Below are 7,375 nucleotides of genomic sequence, written 5' to 3'. Positions count from 1 at the left end.
TTGAGATACATGCTGGGCAATCTCCCTCTTCATGTTATTCCACCAAAACACCGCTTTCAGATCCTTGTACATCTTGGTACTGCCTAGGTGCACTGTATATCCCGTACTGTGAGCTTCATCCATGATTTCCTTCTTCAGACCAGGATTATCTGGAACACAGACTCTGTTAATAAACCTCAAAGAGCCATCTTCATGTATACGGAAATCTGACTGTGTACCAGACTCGATATCCCTCCTGATCTTCTGGAGTCGAGGGTCATCAACTTGCGCTGCCTTAATTCTATCAATAAGTGTAGGCTGGACTCGCAAGTTTGCCAATTTCATAGTAGCCTCATGTAGATACACCTCTATCTCTGCTCTCCTCAGATCTTCCAGAATATCCTTCTGAGTAGTAATCAAGGCTGCAATATTCCCTGAAGATTTCCGGCTCAGTGCATCTGCTACTACATTTGCCTTTCCAGGGTGATAGTGGATAGTCAGATCATAATCTTTTAACAACTCCAGCCACCTCCTCTGTCTCATGTTCAGCTCTTTTTGAGTAAAGAGATATTTCAGGCTTTTATGATCAGTATATACCTGACATGTCTCTCCATACAAATAGTGCCTCCATATTTTCAGAGCAAATACAACTGCTGCAAGCTCGAGATTATGTGTGGGATAGTTTTCTTCATAAGGCTTGAGCTGTCTAGAGGCGTAGGCAATAACTTTTCCATTCTGCATCAGCACACAGCCCAAACCCTTCTTGGAGGCATCACTGTAAATAATATAATCAACACCCGTGACTGGCAGAGTCAAAATAGGTGCTGACACTAGCCGGCGCTTCAATTCCTCGAAGCTCTTCTCACACTGATCCGACCACTCGAATTTCACTCCTTTGCGAGTGAGTCGAGTCAAGGGCCCAGCAATACTAGAGAAGCCTTCTACAAATCTTCTGTAATAGCCGGCTAATCCAAGGAAACTGCGGATCTCTGATACATTTGTCGGTCTGCTCCAGTCAACTACAGTTTCGATCTTCTTCGGGTCAACCATAATTCCTTCTTTAGATACCACATGCCCCAAGAACATCACCTGATCCAGCCAGAACTGACATTTCTTCAGTTTCCCATACAATTGATTCTGTCTCAAAATTTCCAAAACAATTTTCAAGTGTTGCTCATGCTCAGTATGACTCTTGGAATAGATTAAGATGTCATCAATAAACACAATTACAAATTTGTCCAAGAAAGGTTTAAATACCCTGTTCATCAGATCCATAAATGCAGCTGGAGCATTTGTCAACCCGAAAGGCATCACCAGATACTCATAATGGCCATATCTGGTGCGGAAGGCAGTCTTGGCTATATCAGACTCCTTTATCCTCAACTGATGATATCCAGATCGCAGATCAATCTTTGAAAACACCTGGGCACCCTGAAGCTGATCAAACAAGTCATCAATCCGGGGCAGGAGGTACCTGTTCTTGATAGTCACTTTGTTAATTTCCCGGAAATCAATGCATAGCCTCATACTGCCGTCCTTCTTCCTCACAAATAACACTGGTGCACCCCAAGGAGAGACACTGGGTCGAATGAAACCCAGATCCAATAGCTCCTGCAACTGTTCCTTCAGTTCTTTTAGTTCAGCAGGGGCCATTCTGTAAGGAGGTCTAGATATGGGTGCCGTACCAGGGTTTAGATCAATGGCAAATTCCACCTCTCTAACTGGTGGTAAACCAGGAAGCTCATCAGGAAAAACATCAGAGTATTCCCTGACCACGGGTATGTCTTCAATTTTCTGTTCCGACTGCTCAGAATCCATGACGGCTGCCATATACACAGAGCACCCCTTCCTGAGAGACCGAATACCCTGTAAGGCTGCCACTATCTGAGGGGAGATACATCCTCCATCACCCACAAAATAAAACTCTTCAATGTCAGGGATTCGGAAAGTCACCCGCTTCGAGAAGCAGTCAATGGTAGCGTGATATATAGCTAACCAATCCATACCCAGAATTAAATCAAATTCATGTAAGTCCATGACAATAAGGTCAGCTTTCAAGTCTCTACCCTCCACAATTACTGGGCAAGACTTGCATATCAGTGAGGTGATCATCTTACCCCCAGCTGGGGTACTAACACATAATTCCCTCTCCAAGGGTGAGCAAAATATATCATGCTTATGCACATATGTAGATGAAATAAAAGAGTGTGTGGCCCCTGAGTCGAATAGTGCATATGCATAAGTAGAATGTACTAATAAGGTACCTGTCACTGCCGTGTTGGATGCCTGAGCATCCTGCTGTGTCAGTGCATATACCCGTCCCTGGGTGCGAGACCCTCCTCCTGTCTGCTGTCTGGGAGCGGCTGGCTGAGAAATCTGTGCTAGATCAGGGGGAATCTGTCGCTGAGGAGCCCTAGCGCTCGGTGGCCTCTGCATAGATCCGGCCCGGGGACAACTAGAAATCCTGTGGCCCGGCTGACCACACCCATAACAGACAATAGTCCTAGACTGGGTCTGAGGACACTGAGCCATCTTGTGGCCCTGTTGGCCACATCTGTAACATGCTCCAACTCTGGGCCGTCTCCGGGGACAATCAATGGCCTTGTGTCCAATCTGACTGCAAAAATAACAGGCTCCTGATATCACCCGGTGCTCTGGTGCAGTCCTCCCAGGTGGAGCTCGCTGTCCTGCTCCGTGACGGATCTGCACGGGTCGGCGTACATGCCGCTCACTATCCGAATCAGAATCTCTGGCCCTCTTCAGCCTCCCTTTATGTGCTTCCTGCGTCTCTTTCCAGATAATCTCCATATTCTTCGCTCTGTCTACAAGATCATCATAGTCGGTCCAATGGACAGCAGCCAAGCCTCGACGCAGGTGGGGTCTCAATCCCTCCTCAAATCTACTCATCCTGGCTACAGGGTCCTGGACGAGGGAGGGTGCAAAACGAGACAGTCTATCGAACTCTGCCTCGTAATCCTCAACTGACATACTCCCCTGAGAGAGACTCAGGAACTCTCTCTCCAACTCTCTGACACGGCTGGACGGAAAATATTTAGAATAAAAAGCCGTCCGAAATCCAGCCCAAGTCACAGTCCCGATATCCTGTATCATGGTCCGCTCCACTGACTCCCACCAGTGGTGTGCCCGGTCCTGGAGCATATAAGTAGCATATCTGACTCTCTCCTCCTCGGTGCATTCCATGGCCCTGAAGGCCTTCTCCATCTCGTCAAGCCAGTGTTCGGCCTCCTGGGGATCTGTGGTTCCCTTGAAGGCCGGAGGAGCCAACTTTCGAAATTCTGCAATGCTCCTCCCCTGATCCGACGAGCTAGCAGAGGGATGCTGTGGCTGTGGGTCCCTCTGCTGTCTGACCAGCCCAATCACCTCCCTGACCAGTTCCAATACTGGGGTCGATCCTCCCGCCTGATCCTGTTCTGGTCGGTCTAAAACTGTCGGAGCAATCTCCTCTTCCTGAACTGCTCCGCTGGGCGAGGAGTCGCCGGATCATCTCCCATCGTCTCAATCAGACGACGAGGTGGTACACGAGCACGGCGGGGCGGCATCCTGATACAGACATAATACCACAAGTTAGGGTTAAGTCAAAAATCATCCTATGAGTTTACTACCCCACTCTCATTTCCTCACATGTGTCCCTATGCTCCTAGGGTTTTCATTAGTTATTGTTCTTTTGTTCTGATGTCCTTAGTGATCGTTAACCTAAGCTCTGATACCACTAAATCTGTCACGCCCCGAACCCGAACTTAGGCCCGGGACGCGCCAGACGCCGCACACCCGCACGGCGGACCGCACGGGCGTGCAAGGCTGAATAATCAGACACTCAAGTCACAACATTAGATCACAATATCAATACTAAAAATCTATCATTTATGATAATCAAATCAATAATTCAATTTCAAATGTCTCAAATAAAGTTGGTAACATTTATTTACAAGATCAATTACTTATGACAAAATGAATCTAAATCTATCTATGTCCAATGTCATAAGTCCTCTCCTCCCGAATCCCCTATCAATCATCTCCTGCAATTATGTCAAAAACAGGTATGAGCTACAACAGCTCAGTAGGTAACAACATGTATAAAGTCACGATAACATGTATTAAAGCATATGCAATATAACTACAGGTCATGTGCACAAATAAATATGATGATCCGCAAACCAATCCGATACTCAAGTAATATATATATATATACCATCTTAGTCTATCATATCACGCATAACATAATCCACATATCTACCGCATGACTACGGCCACATCACCCAGTGGCATGGTCACACCGAAGTGTCAACACTCTGCTCCAAATGGAGCCCTGCACCGCAGTGCTGCACCCCAGGGTGCCCCAATCTCTGCTCCTCAGAGCATGCTCCGCAGAGCCAAAACACCCCATAGTGCCGGAACTAGCTCCTCATACAAGTCGACAGGGCCAACATTTCCACCCCATTGGCGGGAATCCTAGACAATAGTCACGCGGTCTCCAAAATCACATCCACAAATTCCAACAATCAAACTTAATATAAACATAAGTTTTCAAAACCAATATATATGCATAATAGAATTTCAGATGATCGATTTACAGTCAAAAAACATGCTTCTAAATGATAATACTGCCAAGAATATAAAACATATCAATATGCTGGAAATAATCACACATATGCATAGTACATGTAAATCATACTTTAAGCAAGGTTACCTACCTGGGTTCGCTTAAGAATCCCTGTCACAGATATCACGAAACCCAGGTTAAACATAAATATTAATTATTTAATTAACTAAGAAACATAATTTAAATTATTCCCAATTTCTTAAATTTCTAAGTTCATGGATCCAAGAATGGGCCCCTAAGATCAGACATAGACCCTAAGAACAGGTAAACCAAAACCCCAAAAATCAGGATCCTTTAAACCCAAAACCAATTGTAGCCCAAAACAGATTAGGCCCAATTGAACCAAACTAGATTCAGGTCCAGATCAGATCTCAGGCCCATACCAAACCAGCCCACAGATTCAATTAGGTTCAACTCAGCCCAACACAGATTCCCCAACCCAACCTAAACCAGATTTGATCAGACCAGATTAGATCAAATCCTGATGAATCAGTTTATACTCACACCAGGCTAACCCAAATTCCTGACTCAGGTTCAGACCCTAACCAAAACCCATTCACTCCAACTCGGATCAAACCCTATTCACAGCATAGGTGAAACCGGTTCACAGTTTGAACCCGGTCCAAGATCTGGTTCACAAATCAAGCACGGAAATCGATGCAAGGAAAAACATCCAGCCGGAAGAAGAAGAAGAAGAAGAAGAAGAAGAAGAAAAAGAAGGAGAAGAGGAAGAAGAAGAAGAAGAAGAAGAAAGGAAGAAGGGGGGGTGGCTGGTGGCTCCGGTCGGCCCTCGGCGGCGGCGCTCGGCCCGCCGCCGTCGGCCATCCCACTGTCACAAGCCGAACGGAGGAAGAAGAAGAGAAGAAGGGGAGGAAGAAAGGGAGGAAAGAGAGGGACCGGGGCTGGGAAGCCCGGCCTCCGTTCGCCCACCTCCGGCCGAACTCATTTCGGCCGGATTGACCCCGGCCGGCCACTGTCGGCCGGCCGAATCCCACAATTTTTTTTTTTTTCCAAAACAGGGGAAATGAAAACCGATGAACATGCCCACATTCCTTTCCCTTAAATCCATAAAAATAGAAATAAGGTTGTCTTTCTCACCTCCGGTCGTCGACAAGTGGCTCCCCGGCGACGATGGCGGCTCCGGCGGTGACGGGGCTCCGGCAATCCTCTCAAGAAAGGGGGAAAAGGAGGGAATGAAAGGTTGGGTTTTTTAGAGAGATGGGGAGGGGCTCCTCTGAGAGTTCACGAAGGGAGAGAGTGAGAGAGAGAGAGGGAGATAAAGAGGGAAGGGCGTGCGGGGGTTTCGCTGGCCGTTCGGCCGGCGTGGTCGTCGTGGGGATGACCACGAAGAACGGACTGAAGTCGGCACCCATTGCCGACTTCAGTTCGTTGGGCCCAAGGACGGGCCCAAATTCGGATCCTTACACACACATTGAAGCTATCAATGCTACAACCATCCTGTCTCCAAGTTGCTATGATGCCTCTAGATAGACCTTGGGACTCCATTGCATGAAACCCCCAAGACCTCAAGATGGCTCGTCTAGCTCTCTGAAGACTTCTTCCGGAGAGCCGGGTCTCAAATAGCATACACACCACTAGATTGTGTAGGTGGACCAACCTACGGAAAGCTGGAGCAAAGGAGGGTTTCCCCAGCCCCAGCAATTCCAAAGTAGGACCTTCATCCTTCAATCAGTGGTGCATCCTAGACCTTGCCCCTAGGTCTAGGGTCTTCTCTCTCCTGAAGCATCCTCCTTCCCTCTGTCTCCTGCAACAGCCTCCCTGCAAAGCAGCCCTTGAAGTTGAGTCTTTTCGATAGCTCTTGTTACATTCAGTTGCCGGATGCTTATGCATTGATGGGTAGATGGGATGATGCAAGGAACGTGAGGGAGATGATAAAGGGGTAATAAGTGAAAAAGGAACCGGGTTGTAGAACAATTGAAGTGGACGAAGCCATTCATGAGTTTTTTGTGGGTGATTGAACATATCCTAATACCAAGCTAATCTATAGTGATATATAACTAGGTCGTGTAAAGGATTTGAGGTATTCCTAACCATTTGTCAAAATTAACTATTTCACTGAGAGATCCAAGCCTTTTCCAACACATGCCATTTATGGGTGCACAAATTTTGCATATCAACCGATCAACCATGCATATAAAGTGAATATGCAATAAAATGGTAATCTTATTCACATGTAAACTCTAGAATTAATTAGCTCTGATATGCAACAGAATGTTAAACATGTGCAGACATTACACAATGCAATTCACTACAGCAAAATTGGTTTTCACCGACGCTTTTTTGCCGACGTTTTATACAAGCGTCGGCGATTTCCTTTTTAGCGCCTAAAACGCCCGACGCTTTTAAAAAGCGTCGGCAATATACGACGCTAATTAGCATCATTGTATTGTAGAACCTAAGACGACGCGTATTCGCGTCGTCGAAAACCTAATTCTAAACAAAACCCAGCGGCCGCCCCCCTTCTCCCCCATCCTCGATCGATATCAAGCCCTAGCCGACCCTAGCTCCTCCCTCCTCCGCCTCCACGCTCTCCAAAACCTAGGGTTTCTAGGGTTTCCTGAGCGCCGACCCTTGTCCCCTCCTCCTCCCTCCTCTCCGGTGGCGGCGGTCCAGCATTCGGCGTCCTCCGCACCCTCTCCTCCAACCGCTTCTCCCGACGAATCTCCGGCCGAAGGTATGGAAGATATTTTTCTTGTTCTGTTCTAATTTCGCAGTTTTGATCTCGTGATAGCGTTATAATCTCTAAATGTTTTT

This window comes from Phoenix dactylifera, chromosome 1 (assembly GCF_051530095.1).
Source record: "Phoenix dactylifera cultivar Ajwa chromosome 1, Ajwa_hap1_PhDact_Kaust_v1.1, whole genome shotgun sequence".
NCBI lineage: Eukaryota > Viridiplantae > Streptophyta > Magnoliopsida > Arecales > Arecaceae > Phoenix > Phoenix dactylifera.
This window is presented reverse-complemented; position numbering follows the sequence as displayed.